The 19015-nt window shown below is 38.7% G+C and overlaps 1 long non-coding RNA gene across 1 annotated transcript in view; it reads left to right on the top strand.

Moving 5' to 3' along the window:
• The window catches only part of LOC145942424 (uncharacterized), a 117842-nt gene that overhangs the window by 18823 nt on the left and 80004 nt on the right, over positions 1 to 19015 (top strand). Inside the window, exons 3-4 of the long non-coding RNA XR_014426357.1 lie at positions 9967 to 10163; positions 10259 to 10300. This is a non-coding gene — a long non-coding RNA (uncharacterized LOC145942424). The remainder of the gene's footprint in view (positions 1 to 9966; positions 10164 to 10258; positions 10301 to 19015) is intronic.

Below are 19015 nucleotides of genomic sequence, written 5' to 3'. Positions count from 1 at the left end.
TCTACAAACGTTTCCGTATCCCACCGCGTAATTGCAGGACCTACTGAAGGTAAATGCACGTGAATGCAACGAAATCCGTCCCGTCGTCCGATGGAAAAAGAATTTCCGTACGATTGGCGGAGGATGGGTGATGAGGAGATGTTGGGGAGAGGGGGGGTGAGGGAAGGGATAGACGGCGTACTGCGCTGGTTGCTCCAAGAAAATTAAGTACCGCCTGGTAATTTGAGGTATTGATTTTTATAGCCTCTCTCGGTAGGCATACATTAAAGTTCTCCCTCTTTGTCTTCCACCCCACGACATCCACCCCTTCGCGAGCTACCCTTCTCTGCGGAGGCGACACGAACGCGGCAGTGCCTGGCGATCGTCTGATTCTCTCTTTCTCTTTCTTCTCTCCCTCTCTCTCCCTCTTTCTTTCTTCATTTTCAACCTCCTTTTCCATCCTGTTCATGAAAATTCGCGACGATACGTGCTCCTTGCGCGGTGCCGCGCTTACGTCCCTCACGTCAATTAAGCGATTCTATACGAGGAAAAATTAATTTACGTAATAAAGCACGATCCGCTAGCAATTAAGCAAATTCGCGTTCTATTCACGGGGCTTCGAAAAAGAAAGAATTCATGATTATGTAAGCTCTCGAAGTAGTTGATACTTCTTTTTCCACTTCGCGGAGTAATTTAATGGTTTCGATATGTATGAAGATATATATATGTATGAAGCGCAATCTATGCAATTTGCAAGCATCAATTAAACACGACCCTCTGGTTATTCATATTCTTATACGCTAAATATATGCGTATCGAGGATTTATATCTTTTACGTGTATTATAAATTCATAAAACATCAAGATTTAATCTTTACCTTTGTTAAAATATCTCTGTTAAATCTTGTAAAAAAGAAACGAAATTATTCCTCATGTACGACAGTCGTGGCGCAAGAAGAAAGAGCCTATGAAATGAAATGTATGACGATGAAGTTGCGGTAGATAGAATGAAGAAGGTCAGGGGTGAGAGAAGTTCGATGGAAAAATGGTCAGACGACACGTGATCCGGTGTTAAAAGACGGGGAAAAGGTCGCGCGCACAAAACGACCAGCAAGTAGACTGTATACGGTCCGTTTACTCTTCCTCCGTCTCGATGTCGGTATATAGAAGCAAAAAGGAATAGAGAGAGGAGGGAACCTCTCTCCCATTCCCAGTTCATATGTGAGCGTCGATTTCGCGGTCCGCTGCGCCGCGTGAGTGGTTTAGCCTGCCGCTTAAAAGATCCGAGACACGGCTGTAGCGATGGGTACTCGGCACCACGCAAATCCACTCGAACAACTCGACGAACGATAAATCGAACTTGTAGACACGATCGTTAGGAACACGTCTTAAGTAATCGAAATTTTTCAGCGTATTGCGCGCGATCGAAATTCTCAAGAAAATATAATTAATTTATTCACGCGTGAAGAGACGGAGATATAAATCTATATTTTTTGTAAATTAAAGATGCTTTATATTATTTATATTTGATAATATAGGTATATTTTTATATTCGATAATAATTGAATGTGCTGGTAAAAAATAACTTTCCTTCGCGTTTCTATATTTCTAAAGTTTCGCGTCGATTGACGGTTTTGCATCGAACGGTACTTCCTTGTGGCGCTGGAAAAAAATCTAAGAATCTGTGATCCCGGTGTTTGACGCATCTCGCGAGCCGCGCGCGCTTCTTCCCGCGATTTACCGCGATTAGGAATCGCGGTTTACCGAGGCCGGTTTCACTCGTTTGATCTCGTCGCAGATTCCCCGTAATTGAAACGCGCGATTCGTGTGTTATTCTGGCTGGCTTCGGCCCCGCGCGTTTTATACAATCCCCTGCGCGATATATCTCAATTATGTCACCGACGCGAGTCTTCACGCAAGGAGTAAATAATAATCTCGTGGACGTCGGTCGCGCGACAAAGGCCAGGGGCGGCGCGCTAATTACGACACCCTTAGTTAGCGTGCTTATCGCCGGACGACATTAATCGTTCGCGTGCCGAGTCTCTCTCTCTCTCTCTCTCTTTTTTTCCCTTCACGATCATTAATAAGGCGCAGCGCCCACGGAGGTACAACTGTTTTATTCGTGCGAGTTCTCCGTTAAATCCCAAGTGTCCGAGTTCCTGAAGCGTGCATAAGCCCGGACCTCACGCTGGCCTGGCATCAACATTTTTTACCTCTCGTCCCGTAGAATAGGCACGCCGTACGGAGCTCGGGTAATGATGGATTCGAACAAACGCTCATTCCGTATCAACGCGAACCATTCTCCTCGCGACATTAAACCCAGATTTGATTTTATATATTTTCCAATTTTTACATATGATACACATGACTTCTGTTGAAATATAACATTATATAATGTTAGTCTCCCTTGACAATATATAGCCACATATCTCAAATTTACATTTTTTTCTCCTCTTTTTGATTTGATAGTTGTTAAATAAAATTTTTAAATATTACAAAGAATAACGAAATGAATTTGCGTGTTTTATTCTTTTCCAATAATATAGTTATATATATGTGAATATATAATTATTTAAATTATTACGTGTAAATAAAAAATGTGCTATTAATTATAATATTTCATCGATAAAATAGCGGATTTTGCGAAATTAGGGTAAAATCAATAAAATGACAAGTAAATCTGAAAATCGTGTCTTCCTTGTTATACGCACGTGTGTACATCGCGTGAAAATACATAACGCGCGCAAACTGTGTGCGAACGCTTCCACTTTATGAAATTCCATTTTATAGTATCTCGTCGGAGCCGAGGTCTTCGATTTGGTGCTGAGAACTGAAGCAACAGGTGTGACGCTCTAGCCTTTACGTCGCTGCCTTTAGAAGCTCAGGTAATACATACGTTGTCGGGGCAAATCATTTTAAGAAATCTTTTATTCACCTTGCCACTATACCTATGTATCCGGTATCCCTTTATGCTAGTATATACATTACGCGCGCTCTGCGCACCATGACTATAAACGCCCTATCTCTCTTCAAAATTGTACATTCCGCCTACAGATAGACTCTACGTGAATGAAATTGTGATCTTCCAGCATACAACTATATATATTGAATATAAAAAGAAAAAAAAAATGCGAAAGTAGAGTTTTCCCGACGGACCTTTCCAACATTTCGTTTATACAACTTTCTGACTCTTGGTTTAACTTTTATCTCAAATATTTTTCTCTCCTCGCGTTTATACGCAAAAAGGAGCGATAGTGCCGCTCTTTTGATCTTGAGGTTAGGTGTCGCACCTTTAAAGGGCAATTGGTCACGAATAAAGGGTACCATTATTCATGTCTTGAGTCACTGTGTTTACAGAGTTGCCTCCAAATTGATGGCTTCGAATCGCTTGTGTTCCCTTGCTAAATCGGCTATCTCCGTTAAATTCTCACGTTTTGAATCAATCGTGCAGTCGCTCTAATCTCGCGTGCGACAGCCGTTTTCGATCCTGTCGATTATCGCCGCGCGGTCGGTCGTCGAGAAGAGAATTTCGTCGTCGTTTCTCCCGATTCCTCGAAAAATGGGCAGAGTCATTAATAGCGCGACGTGCAACAGGAAATCCGCGTTCTTGGCGACGAAAAAACCCGTCATCAGGCGACGGTACACATAACCGCGAAAGAAATTGCCGTCATTCGCAAGTAGTAATCTCTCCGCCGAGGCAATATATCCATTATTTGCCGACGTGGTATTTTGTACCGAACTGCGTGGTGCGCGACTTTCGCAGCTTCCTCCTAGTCTCTCTCCCATCTCACGCCCATTCTCATCGAGAAAACAAGCGTATAACGTATCTCGTAATAAAATTTCTCACGCGAGTAAGAAAGTGCATACGAGATTTATCGCGGAAATGACATATCTAAATGACATTTGAGAAATCTTAAAGTAAATATATGTATATTTAATTTTATCTATATATTTCTTATCGAATATATCTTAAAATTACGTTTCAACATTTTAAACCATTCTTAGAGTAAAGTGCTGATGTGCGTATAAATAATATTAAAGAAGAATATTCATCTTTATTACATAATACTATAATGGATGTTATTTTTCTTTCTTTAGCGCTTTTTTATTCTCTCTATCCATAAAAAAAAACATTTAAATTAAATTTACATTGAACCGCCAACACGTGGTTTATTAAATTAAAGTACTCATTAACACATAAGCATCGAAAGTTTTCGTCGCGCAGACTGGCCACACAGTTTGCATATATACAGGCACACACATGCTTATACACACCCATGTATTTGTACATATAGGGGGTGGCGCAGAGCAGGTTTTCGAGCTTCATATCATTTATATCTCCCGCGGCCACGACCCGGAGGCCTCTCGCACTTGGGCGTTCCCCCTTGCGGCCCGTTTATCCAGGGGGATCGTCTACGTGATATTTATTTCGCATACGCTTCTCTCTGATTTTATATTTGGATATCGCGCGCTCTCCGTCCTTCGGGTGTATCTCATCGAGATGTTAACGCGCGTTTACATGCCGGTAAAAGCACACCATATTTAATACCAGCGATATGTGCGAGACGAACCACGACCGGGATAATTTAACACCTGAAACTGTCTGTCTGTACTCGCGTGTAGACACGCCAAATATTATAGTACATCGAAACAGTATCGTTGAACGAATGGAAAAAAGGAAGGAGAAGGCTGTTTTTCACCGACAAATATTTTTTACATCAAGAATCGATTCTTTCTTACAAATGAGTGTATTTCTTTGTAAACGCTGATGATATATATATTTAGCACTTTGTTTTCTCCTAGTTTTCGTCAGTACTTTATTTTCTGCAGACCGCATGATTCACTCTTCAACTGTCTTTTCACCGCAACTTTCACGATTCTGTAATTGTGTTTTTTCTTCTAGATTTCCATAACGTGAATATTGAAATTCATGCACAAATCGCAAACGCGGTACTTTAAGCGTATTTAATTGAATCGGAGTAAATTATATACCGATAAAATTTATTTATACTCCAATACATATATTTTATATTATGGCTTCATAGTAAACAGTTCATTTTTTTAACACCGTTACGATTCAAGTATTTTGTCACGATTATCCGAGTTGTTCCTCTTCTCCTCGAAAGAAGCCTACCGGATGTAGCTCAACTCTAACTTTATTCGAGCGCTAGAGTATCACACGATTGCAGCGCATCCGATATGCAACAGTGTTTTTAACTGCGATAAGCGCGCTAGTTGGACTTTTCACTCGGGTAACGTAATACCTGAAACCCTCTTTATATACGCGTTTCACGTGTGCACAAACATTCATGCGCGCACAATAAGCCGCGGGCTTTGAAGAAGCCAGGGCTGGGTGCATCTCGCGAATCTCGAGGAGAAAACAATACAATAGAAAGTAGGATCGCGTTAAGCCTCTACAGGATCGGTAGCTGACATAACGTTAAAGATGGCATAAGATACGAAATTTTGTTGCTAAAAAAAAGAATAAATTTTTTTTCTAGTAAAACCTTTTAAGGTAGCAAGCTAGTAATATACGACATACCTGTAGCTGAATTTTGGAGCAAAGTGTAAGAGACGCGAAATTTTTAGATCGGTATCTTTTCTAGTAAAATTCACGATTCGAAAAATCACGGCGCACCCAGAGATTACAGTCCATTTAGCCTAATGGTTAAGGCAGCCCTGCACGTAGGGCGAGCCGCGGGAGAAAGATGAGGCCGTGTCCACGATCGTGACTGCCCGTGACATACACGCTCACGTTATACATACATCTCTCCCCGTTGCTGCCGCGCCATGGATCTTCAATGGGAAAGAGAGAGAGAGAGAAAGACAGAGGGAGGGGAAGAAAGGAGAAAGGGCGAAAGAGGGAGAGAGACGAGGCGTTTGGTTACTATACACGATCGCACTGCCGATGAACACCGTCCTCGTTCGGCCAACGAATCCGCCTTGCACGACTGCGCCGATAAAAGTCCTTATCCGGATATCATCATCGTCCTCGAGCGTGCGCGAGGTGACGATAAAAATTATTATTACGGGGTGTGTATATGTGCGAATCTATCCTCGCGTGATTTTCGATAATTAATTAATCTTGCTTGCGTTACGCACTGACTCACAATCTTTGAAATATCGTCTGACAGATTAAATCAATCATATCCGTGTTATATACGATCATATTTATATATAACTAGAAAAAAATAGCACATACTTAAAACTCAGTAAGAGAGAGAGAAAGAGAGAAATAGAGCATTCTCTTTTCTCGAGTTATTATCGCTATAAAGGCTCTTCCGTTGGCCAACGAGCTATCGACATCTAAACATCTCGCGCGAGTAGATGATAAAGAGAATTATTGCCCGAACGATCGTGATGCCTGCGGCATAAATCATACATCGTGCGACTATCGAGATAAAAATCTGACACTCCCAGCACAAGAAATATATTCGAATATATGGCATAATTAAGTACTGATTTATTGCTAATTTGTTTTTAATCGGGTATTTATTGCTTTTATTAATTAGCAAGAAATTTATATTAAAAATGACAGTTTTGATTTCATATTTCCATCCATTTTTGAAAAAGCTTATAGTAAATCATAAATCAATATACTAATTGCTAATTAATTGCTCATATACATATACATATACTCATATATTGCAAATACATATACAAAAATATTTAAATTTTATAGATGCACTAACACGGAATATTATAATTATATAACAGTAACAGAATCAACAGTAGAAATTTGACAATATAATATTCGATATCAAATTGTGTTTGAATTAATTACTACCTAATTTTAATTACTACCGAAATCTCCGAATTTATTGCTTTCAAAATTTAATTTAAGTTCTAAATTAAAGCGATAGATTGGTACTTAATTTTTTTATATATCCGAGTTTGAAGTGCCAGATTAATGGAGGTGAGACAAAATTTATAAATGCAATGTTCCTCGCTTTCCTTGACCTCTCGTCTTCGCTCTTCGCCTCGCTCCTTTTCACGATTGTGACAATAAAAATTACAAAGTCGTGGACACGCGACTTCCGCAAAGATCTTAACTTTATACAAACTGTTGATGCATATTGTGGATCTTTGGTGACCCTCTCGCAGCTTGCTGCAATAACTTTTTTGTTATCTGCAATAATGAGTTATCCGAATGAGGTCGTACTAGCATTCCATACCATAGCATCCCGAATTTAATCGAACTTTTTTTTTGCAACTATACAATGATATAAATTGTATAATATTAAGTTATTACACGTTAATACCGAGATGTCTTTCTTAGTATTCTTTCTTTACATTATATTATTTTGATAGTTTACAATCGAGATGTTATCTGGTAACTAATAGAAGAGTATAACTATTTTATTTCTCGATTTTTAAATTAAGTATAAGTGCAGCTTTAAAATGTTATAAATTTAAGCGAATATATATACATATATAATAAATTTAACATTGAGATACATACGCGAAGGTGTAATTTTGCAATCGCATTGATCACGATAGTGCCACCGCATGTAGCTTCTGATCGAATTGCAACTTCCGACTGTAGCCAATATGAAACCACGTGTCACGTATTATCCGCGATGCGTTTTCTCACGCGGCCGATGGAATCGACCGAGGCGAGAGGCATCGGGGCAATCGGAGCGAACAGGCGGGGAAGATGAAGCCGGACGTGGGTAGGAGTAACACAAGATCTTCATCTGTAACATCGCAAATTGAACGAGGGTTTGCTGCGACCACCGTTCCATACCGCAAGTCAATGCATATCTATGGCGTGATATTGGTCGGTAATACGTAACGTATCGACTTGATTTAAATTACTTTAGACCGCCGGGTTCCCTGTTATTTGCAACTCGGGGTCCTCTTTACGTACGTGCGGATCTCCGTTGATTTCGAACATTGGCCTCCTCGTTTTTTCATCGTCTGCACGAATTGTTCATATAAAGATTGCCCGTTAATTTTTATACAATAATTAATATACGTACGAGCTTCTCATTCGAGGGTTACGTCATCGAGAGTATAATACAATGACATTAGATTGGAAGAGGTCGGGTAGATCGCGCACGTACGTATGCTACGTCGAAGCGTGTAAGATTCCCTTAATGGAACTTACTGCGATCTAGCGAGGGCGTGATTCTATTTCAATATCAGCTTGCCTGCGGTTCTTCGTATACATCATTCCTTACCGTTGAAGATCCTTCGACAATGAACTACATTCCATCGTCACGCGTAGGGTTTCGCCAATAGAATAAGATCACGCAGACTAGCTTTATGTTAAAAATGATTAGTGCGCTGATTGCGTGCAAAATAACTAATATTATTTGAGACATAACGTTCGATAGTCATGATTTTCCTTAGATAGCATAAATAAGATGTTCGAAATCTTATATTTATATTTTTCTACGATATTTCCAATATATCATTTCAATCATTTTTTTTCAAGATAATTTTTAAAAACTTTTACACCCAATGTTCAATCTAACATATATCTGTTTTGCTATTTTTTAACACGCAGATTAATCTATTTTCAAACTAGTTCATCTATAGTTTTGACAAAACCTTCTTTCTTAAATCTTTAAATAGGAAACTGCTCTTTTACTGTTTATTTGATACAAAGTGTAAGAGCTCAATACAATGGAACTTCTATATAAACTATAACAGAACAACACAAGCGCGCGCTACGCGCGCACCGTTCCTCGATTTTATATAAAAAAGAATGATATTTTTATATAAAGTTTGTTTTAACTTGACTAATATCTTTTGATAGAAATCAGCTGATAACTGTCAAAAATATTGATCGAGTTTAAGGAATTATAATATATTATTTAAAGCATATTATTATTTTAATTTTTATAACATAATCTTATTTTTTTTAAAATTAATTAACAAATTAACGCTTTAATCTGATTTCTGTCAAAAAATATGAATAAAGCGTTAATTTTCTAATTAAATTTTAAAATAATATATGTTATAAAATATAAAATAGTAATATGTTGGAAATAATATGTTATAATGCCTTATTTGCGATTAATATTTTTTAGCAGAAATCAGCTGATAACTGTCAAAAATATTAATTGAGTTTAGAGAATCATAACATATTATTTAAAACCTATTATTATTTCAAATATTAATTAGCAAATTAACGCTTTAATCAGCTGATTTCCGTCAAAAAATATTAATAAAGTGAAAATTTGCTAATTAAATTTTAAAATAATATATGTTATAAAATATAAAATAGTAATATGTTGGAAATAATATGTTATAATGCCTTATCCGCGATTAATATTTTTTGACAGTAATCAGCTGATAACTGTCACAAATATTAATCGAGTTTAAAGTATTATAACATGTTATTTAAAACATATTCTAGCTTACATATTTATATTTATATTGTGTACGTTATAATTTGCTAATTAAATTTTAAAATAGTAATATAGTAAAAGTTATAAAATAGTAATATGTTGTAAATAATATGTTATAATACCTTATTCTCGATTAATATTTTTTCTTTCTAAAACTATATCTTTTCGAACGAATCTCCTTCGAGTTTTAATTAATTATTAATATTATATAAGTCATGTATGTATATAGTATCGCGCGCGCTATTAGAATGAAGTTGCCGATGTTTGTAGCCTCGGCCATTACCGAAACGCCGCGAGTATCAGGCAGTTGGAGCTGCGTCCCGCTGTGATTAATTAGTAAGCATAATCGTTAGAAACCATTTCTGACCTTTGTATTGTAATATTTATCAATCGCATATCATAATTTCAACGTTAATATGTAGGCGTAATTGTTCGAAACGCATATTTCGCGAAAAATTCGATGCAAAATCTCTTGCCAACATAACCCAACTTAATCTGTTTTCGCACGCGCGAATGTGTTGCGATTCGTGGATATATCTATCGTTAATTCTAACATATTTATATTGTGTATGTTATAATGCGAAATAATAAGATTATTCTAATATATGTATGTATTTTATTTGTTACAGGTAGCATTGCGGTACACAGTGCGATTCACGCGTCGTGTCGGGAGTGCCGTGTAAAGTTTCGCGTGTCGGGAGTGCCGTGTAAAGTATCGGGCGATCGTAATTATTCGTATTTTCGCGAGTGTCGTGAGTGCTACCATGGACCAAGAGAGGAGGAGGAGGCCCGGGGAGGCATCGGGCGACATCGGGGCAACTATGAGGTATGCAAAATAAAACATTTTTTCTAAACTGCATTGTTTATGAGATATTCGACACACACATGTGTATATACATAATTTGAATATTTTGTTTTCAGATCAATGTGCTGTGTACTACAACTCCGCTATTGCACGTATCGGTGAGTGAGAAATTGTTTATTTTATAATATTTTTATAGCGGTAATGGGGATATATATAATATACTGAAAATATTAAAATAGTAACATATGTTTTAATTAATATGTTATAATATGTTATCTGCGATTAATATGTTTTGACAAAAATCAGCTCTGATAATTGTCAAAAATATTAATCGAATTTAAAATATTATAACATCCCTTTCTAAAAAAGGCACGTTAAGTCGATTCTTGTAAGTATTGTTGCGTCTTTTCCGATGCTGATTAACTGTTTTGATTCGCATTGTGCGTTATTTTCGTAGCATCCAGAAACTGTCATCGCGAGGATTAGTATAGTTTAACAGTTTGTTCAAAATAAAATAAAATAAAATAATGTTTTAAATAATATATTATAATACTTTAAACTCGATTAATATTTTTGATAGTTATCAGCTGACTTCTGGCAAAAAAATATTAATTGCGGATAAGGTATATTAAAATATTTTTAATATATTTTATTATTTTAAAATTTAATTATCAAATTAACGCTTTAATGAGCTTAAAATAAAAATATTTAAAAATATTAAAATAGTAATATGTTGTAAATAATATGTTATAATACCTTATCCGCGATTAATATTTTTTGACAGTAATCAGCTGATAACTGTCACAAATATTAATCGAGTTTAAAGTATTATAACATGTTATTTAAAACATATTATTATTTTATTTTATTTTATTTTGAACAAACTGTCAAACTGCTAACCCTCGCGACAGCCTCTCGATGCTACAAATATAACGCACAATGCGAAGAAATCGAGACAGCTAATCAGCATCGCGGAAAAGAGGCAACAATACTTGCGAGAATCGACTTAACATGCCTCTTTTAGAAAGGATAAAACATTAAATTCCTCCAGAATCCATAAACATAACAAATAGAGTTGAAATGGAGCAAAATTTTTTTATTCGAAAATCATTGTAGGAAATCTATTTGCTTACTGTGAGATTTTCGCGAATTCTTTCACGTGGAGATTGCGTCTGAAGTGCTTAACAGGTGTGTTTCGCTTCGTAAAGCAAGGGATGGGCACCGTGCACGTGTATATTGCGGTCGCTCGTCTTCCTTTATTGTTTTTCTTTCCCTCCTTCGTTCGTGTTATCGATGTAACCTCGACGCACTCTTTTGTTCCGTTACACGCATGTGCTACAATAGGCGTCGCTTTCGAGAGGTAAAGGCAAACGCACTAAACATTCGCAAATAGCAAATAGGCAGGTAGAGGCGCAGTGCCTTAATTGTCGTCTTCCTCCTCGAGATTGTATAGCATGCCAACCATGAAGTAATGCCTGCTCGTATGGAGAGTCACCGCGGAAGATGCGGAACGTTTCCTCCGACTCGCCGCAAGAGTTAAATGCCTCATTAGCGCCTTTCCAATCGACTTTCGAATGCGCAATTGAAAGCGCACACGCGGTCCCCTCGAAATCGATTGTGTTCGACTTATTGTTAGACGGATCACAGATAAAATGCACAGAAGAAGAGATATGACCCGAGTCTCGAAATTTTGCTCTTATTTTCAATCTCTATTTTTTTCACGTTTATGATTTCATGATTTTGATAGGTTTTATTATTGTATAATTGTTTTATAATTGTATTGTATTGAATTCCTACTTTGTACTTCTCAAACGAATAGTCTTCCACTTTAGAGATTTAAAAGAGGAACTTTCAGTAAAATTATAGATTAAATATAATAAAACGAAAAGGCTCTGATATATAAATACAAATTCAGGAAACGCGGGCTATTAAAAGTTAGGCACTTCAAATTAAATAGAGAAGAATTTAAAAACAAATTTATTGCGCCTAATTTCTGCGCCTAACACTTAATAGTAAGTTTTCTACCTGAATTTTTATTTATAGATTAAATTTAAAATTAGGGTGATTTGATTATTTATTATATGTAATTATTATGTATTATATAATTAACTCTTTTACACGTGGCGATTATGATAGAAATCTCGGATATCTCTTTTTTTAACGATAGAAGAATACGATAGAGAAATTTTGACAATTTCGGCGTCATTGAAAGTCGCTCTAGAAATTTTCCAAGATGCCACGCTAGCTCTCGTCAGACGCAGACCGTGACATAGAACTTGCGTGCCGATCGAAGGCATGGTCGCTTTCCTTACAGAGGGCAGAAGGCGCGGCGTCTGTCAGGTACGTTTAAAGACAAGTTAAAGACTGAAATTACATAGCGAGGCGCAATCTATCTCTAGTCTTGCAAAATTCCTTCCCACGTTTAAAGATCCACCATCCATCAATCTATATATAACAGAGAGAAAGAAGATCTTTGTATCTATATATAAACACGTTTATACATTCTCTTTCTCCGAATAGTCCGCAAAAGCAATTGAAATTATCTTACATGAGTAAAGATTTTATCCGGATCTTTTTTTTTTTTTTAAATAAAGAGATTAACTCTTTCGTTCTCGACCAATATCGTATCGTATCCGCGATTCACCTTGCATCGCATAGAACGGAGTAAATCGGTGGCGAATAGGTAGCGGTGGAGTAGCAAGAGAGCGAACACGTGAGGAAGAAACAGAAACGGGGAGACAAGAAGGGAAGAGCGAAGCACACAAGTGCCTCGCTCGGGGTGACGGAAGGTTGAGGGAAGAGAGCGGAAGAGAGGGTGGGTGGTTCTCCTCTCCACAGGCCCGCCGCCACCGTCGTCACCGCGGCGCGTTAAGTCCAGTAGATACGGCCTAAGTCGTCGGACGCGGACAACGGACGTTCAAGCGGAGAGCTCAGTGATTACGAGGCTGATTGGCCGCCGCCGAGATGAGACGGCGGCGTCCGTTCTGTCGACCGCAGCTCGTGACGGAACAAGCGCGCTCTCCGGAGAGAAAGAGAGCTTTTTTTTTACTCTTTTTCTTTTCTTTTTTTTCTATTTATTCGCGTACCGCGCCATGCGCTGCCGCCGTCGTCGCCGCGACTGCAGCCGGAATACGGTACGGCCGTACGCAAGGGAGGCGATCGGGGGAAAGAAAGAAAGAAAGAGGAATATACCCTCTACACCGCGATGTCCGTATATAATTTCATATCGCGGCGACCCGGTGCGCCGCGTAGGGATAGGCGCCACGCCCACCTGTGTGTCTCTTGGGCGCCAGCCCAAGTTGCGTCTTCTTTCCCTGTACCGCAGCGAGCTTGATGCTGATGCTGCTGCTGCTATTGCTCCCGCTATTCCTGCCCACGACTCGGGTCTTTGTGTCGTTTCTTCTTTGCCGGCCTGTTTGCCGCGGACAAGTCATCCGTAGAATGGGCACTCGGGGGGATCGGATGTGTAATTTCCCGTGTAATTTTCGGCCAAAAGTAACACATCGCAAAGAATGTGTCTTGTATAAAAAAAAATACTGGGGTGAAAAGAGAGAATACACACTGAGAAGAGTATACTTCTTCTATAAATGTAAAAAGATAGACAATGAAACAGCAGATAGACAGATGATAGAAATGTGCGTCTCGAGATCTCATCTTAATATTGAATACATTAATGCACCACCTAATCTCTCCTTTCTCTTTCTCATCTGTTTTACTATTAGATATTTACTATCATTTACTATTATATCGGTTCCTTGATTTTGTGCTTTTCTAACTTTACCGTCGCCACTCTATCAACTTTGTTCTATTCCACCCGTCACTTGAACCCGCTCAATTTCCGCCGCGAATCTGCTAAACCGCAACGCGTGACGACCTAACTGCTTTTCGTTTGAAGCCTTAAGGCCGATCTCCGCGAAGTCAAATGGACCTCCTCCCCTTCGCCACCCTCTTCGGCCCCACTTTACTCCCTCTTATTCGCCGCCCGCGCGATTCCACTTAGCGCGTCCCGCAAAACGCGCGAGTACGATGCCCCCGTCTTTTTCTACCTGTTTTTCTTTCCTTTTTGCATTGTATGGAGTGCCATTGTCTTTTCTTGCGTCGTAAGCGCGCGTTTTAGTAATTGCGCAATTTCTATGCGATGCTACGTTGCATACTCTTATTTTAATGTTGGTCATATAAGTTATTCATCCCGCTATTAGCTTTGTGGGCGACTGTATCATTTTTTTTATTTTTCGTACCAAATTTATATAATTACAAATATGCGTAAACGCGAGGGACATGCATGAAACTATCTTTTCGAAGATTTTTTTACACTAAATTTTCATTTCATTTATTTTTGTATGTCACAGAAAATTAATGAGTTTTCTAATGACAAACAAAAAAATATCGTAGAAAATAAGATTAATATTGTATTGTATCAAGGTTCCGCAAAATTGGCGCGGCCATATCTCGTTCACTTTATTGTTATTTTTTTTTATTGCTCTCCTATATCTTTTCTTTCTTTTGCTACGCATTCTCGCATGGTCAATTTTGACTACAAATCATAACACGAATAATGTTATTCGAATTTGACTAACAAAATGGACCTACGTGAATTTGACATTTCGCGTGCTGACCGATCTCGAACTAAACGATCTCATTAATATTTTGCCGCATACCACTTTCACTCTTCGGCTCTTCGTGTTTGCCGTCGCGGCGGATGGCTTCGCGAACAGAGTCTTCATTTCCATCTATTAAACGAACCCTTTAATCAATATTTTTCATCCACTATCTCCTCCTCGGAGAACTCGTGCTTCGTTCAGTTGCTTCCGCATTATTTTCGAAATTCGCTAATCACCTGATTATACGCCCGTCGTAACCTGCTTATTGTTAGATGCACTGTTCGTCTATTATACTTCAGAACAGATTTTCCGAAGATGGCATCTCGCGCTAAGTCTTGAATAGATCTAGACTGATCATATATAGATATATTATTTAACAATTATACTATTAATTTTATAACAAATTTCCTCTATTTATATAAATATATATCGTGATGGATATTGATAGGAATGATATTTCTACTGTAATAGAATTATTAAATTACTATTTAATATATGACAGATTAAATATGATTTTAGGTCTAAAGACTCGACGAAATATATAACGAACTAATTAGATTTCACACAGAACATCTAATGATAAATTACTCCACACACATGCGCAACTTTATAAGTTTTCGTATAGAGGTATAGTGATCTTTTCTGATATTTCTGTCTTCGATCTCCTTTTAAAGATATTCAACTTCCATTATATATTCAAAGAATTCTCGTTTTAACACAAATTGCTATTATGGCACTTTATAGACTTTCTGGTCTTTCCTCGAGAGAGACTTTCAAGATTTTGACGATGGTCTTTGGTCTTTGAACACTATCTCATTCCATCTTCTACCCTTTCTTACACTCCCGCATGTTTTCTTTATTTTGTCCTCAGAATTATAATGAATGAATAAGATGTCTTGCTCTCTCTTCCCTTCTCTTTCTCTCGATATATATATTATTTTATTTTTGAGGGGAAATAATATATTCTCTAAATAAAAAGAATGAATTAAAATGAAAAGTTTTGCATGCTAGAAAGCCAAGTTCTATCTATCTAATAAATTCGGCAAAAAGATGCATATTAAATAATTAAATGAATTGGACATTGAATGTTAATTCATAATGAATATACAAAATAATTTGCAAAATATAACGATCTAGCGTAAAAAATGCCTTTGTGAGGAAGGATTGCTGTAGTGATGATAATCTCAGATAAATCTTTCGCTCAATATCAAAGAGCGTTAAGCGACTGGTTTCTTCACGTCCAAGTCGAACGAAGACGTCGAAGACGACGGCCTCCTGTGTCGCTTTTTTCATGTGCACGCTTCTTAAAGGCCCTGACGGATCAGAAGCTAGCCGATGTCCGGAGTCCTGCGCTTCCCACACTCGGCTCGCACGACCCCACATTAACTTCATTCGTAGCCCGGACCACGCCGAGATGCGCGACTGATGCGTGTCCGGGAGATAGAAGCCGAGTAGGGAGGATGAGGGAGTAAACCATGCCCGAGTGTATTACGAGAATCGATCGGCTTCCCTCCGGCATCCACCTTTTTCTTCTTCTTGCTCGGCTTCTTCTCTTCTTTTTAACTCACGTCTCCGGCTGAATGAACGCAGCTCGCCGCATGAGCTTCTTCCGCGCGCCTCTTCCGCGCCTCCCCGTTCCCCTCATCCAGTTGATACCGTATACGAATCTTTAACGCGATTGCGAAGTTTATCTCCGGGGCTGATAGACAAGCAATTGCGTGAAGTGTAGAGTTCGCGATAGCTTTGCAGTCCGGAAGGATTAAGGCGATTTTGTAGGGAGGGAAAAGCACGTATTCTTTTCTAATGTTCGATATATTTTGTATAAAAAAACTTATATATAATACAAGTCTCTCTAAACATAATACAATTCTCTTTAAACATAATTTTAACAAATGCTTTGACGAATTTGAAATCGCAGCTGCCTCTTGTTTAAAATTTGCCGAAATTTTGAAGTTTTCTGAACATTTATTCTGTAAAATTCAACAGCTCAGGTTTTAACCGCAAATACGGACGAGACGCTTCGAATTTTCTGATCCTTTAACCTTATTATGCAGAAAGCTTTGTTTCCCCGCTTTTTTGATCCTCACATGATTTGCTTAGCTAACCCGAATGATTGAGCGTGTCGAATATTTTACATATCGATAACTATGACGATAAGTATGTAGAATAATGTAAGTCTCCTACTTTTGATCTTTACATTGTCGATATTGTTTTTATTCATTCTAGATGATAATTGTAAATACGATCGACGTCAAATTTTATTTATTTTTTACTTTTTACGCAAAAGCAGCTCGATATTGCGCTTTTTCAAAGATATTTGCATTATCTCTTCTTTTGTCTAGGTTTTTTTATATGTTTGTTAGCATCTTTACATAGCATGTCTCCTTAAACGTAACGGATATTCATAGTGCAATAATGACGATATAGAATCTTATATAATCGACATCCCGATAGTTTCTTAAATTCTTGCTAACGCTAAATTAAATTAATGATTCATCAATTGACACGTTAAAAATAAATGTGAGGAGCAAAGTTGATATTCAGCCATAGCACGTGTTTTCGTTTCGCGTACAGAGTTAAAAGTTATCGCGTTAACGCGATTAAACGACGAGATCCTGGCTCCCGACGAGGAGAGAGGAGCGCTAGAAGGCTACAAGGTATATCGCTCGTTCTCTTCCAGGAAGACGCCGCGCGAGATGGTAAAACGCGATGCGCGGGGATGTTTCAGGCGTTCGTAGACCGATCTCTGCCACGACCCGTCAGCGGCGCAGAAAATTGCGCTCACGTGACGCCCGGATAGCATAAGTACACCGTGAGCATCGCGTCGGGATTTGCGGGGTCGACAGAGAGAACGGGCAGAATGGAGCAGGCGAGAAGGATGAGGGCGGGGGGATGGGGCTTCCCTTCGAGACAGAAGAAGAAAACGAAGGGAACAAGAGAGATGAAAAAAGTGAACGAAACAAAGCCACGGGGACGAGCTCCGGGAAAAGCCTTAAATCCTTGAATGAGCTGGTCAAACTGGCCGAACCGAATGAATGGTTGGCGGCAGTAGTTTCAGACCATCGCGCACACAGTTTGAGTTCTCGAGCGGTTCCTCTTTTCCTTCGGCTGCTTCCTCCCTTCCTCTTTCCTCTCTCGTCTTCCCTCTAGCATTTACCGTTTTTTCTTTTTTCCACACCGCCGCTGGCGTCAATGCTGGAGCGAGAGCAGTATGCATCAGTATACCATTCGAATCGCCCTTAATTATGTCATAACAATTACCTGTACGACTGGGTCCTTCGTCCTTCGAGAGATTCCTTTCCTCCCGCTTCTTCTTCCCTTCATTTTGTCATCGTAAAGCAAACCGCGTTTTCAGCATTCTCTGTGTTTCCGTCCGTACTTCTTCTTCCATCCGAGACTTGACGGGAGAGAGATTTCGGTCCGATCGTTTTCGCGAATCTTCGCGCGATGCGCTTGATCGACGAATTTCACGCGTCGACGCGATCGTCTCTCGCGCCGCTCTGTTTCCCGACGATGGGATCGATTTAGACGCGAGAATGTTTCTTGCATGAGAACACTCCGTTCCTTATTTGCAATGTAATAAATCGGAAAATTGCTCGCGATTAAATTGCGAGCTTGTAAGAGAAAAGAATAGTGTTTAAAAACAAAGATAACTCGATTTGGAAAAAACGATTTTGGAGCCGTATAAATGAACTTTAGATTTTTCCGCAAATATCGAAATAGAATGTACTCAATAATTGACATCGTCTAGTTTAAAAATATAGGGTTCAGACTTCGCGTTTATACTCAATTTAATTTGTTATATCTTTCCTCTTGTATAAAAAATCGGTCTAAAAATGCATTTCGATCCGAGTCTAGATAGTCTGACGTATGAGGAATAAATAAGAATTGATTAAGCCCCTTCGCGCGAGGTGGAGGAAATACGAATGATGGAAACGACCGTGTGGCTTCCTCTCGCAGAAATCGCGACTCGACATCATCTCAATCTCCATTTCCTCCTCGCACCCGAACTTAGCAATGCCGGTCTTTTACCACTCTTCATATCCTGTGTAAATATTAAATTTGTGTCTCGATAAACTCGTAGGATGCAGTCGCGCCCGCGGGTCGATTCTCGCGCGTACTTGGTGGGCGATTGCTAATTTCACGCCTCGATCTTTCGATCTACCTTCGCATTCGGACGAACGTCCCGCTCGTGACATCTTCGTAATTATTTTCCATTCTACAGAAGCGTGCTTCTCTACATAGAAGTACTTTTCGGTGACAACGATTTAT

The sequence above is a fragment of the Prenolepis imparis genome, unplaced genomic scaffold, assembly GCF_030444845.1.
Source record: "Prenolepis imparis isolate NDT839.2.m4 unplaced genomic scaffold, iyPreImpa1.0 SCAF_1, whole genome shotgun sequence".
NCBI classification, from domain to species: domain Eukaryota; kingdom Metazoa; phylum Arthropoda; class Insecta; order Hymenoptera; family Formicidae; genus Prenolepis; species Prenolepis imparis.
The sequence above is the reverse complement of the archived record's forward strand: the minus strand, read 5'-3'. Positions and strand labels throughout refer to the sequence as shown.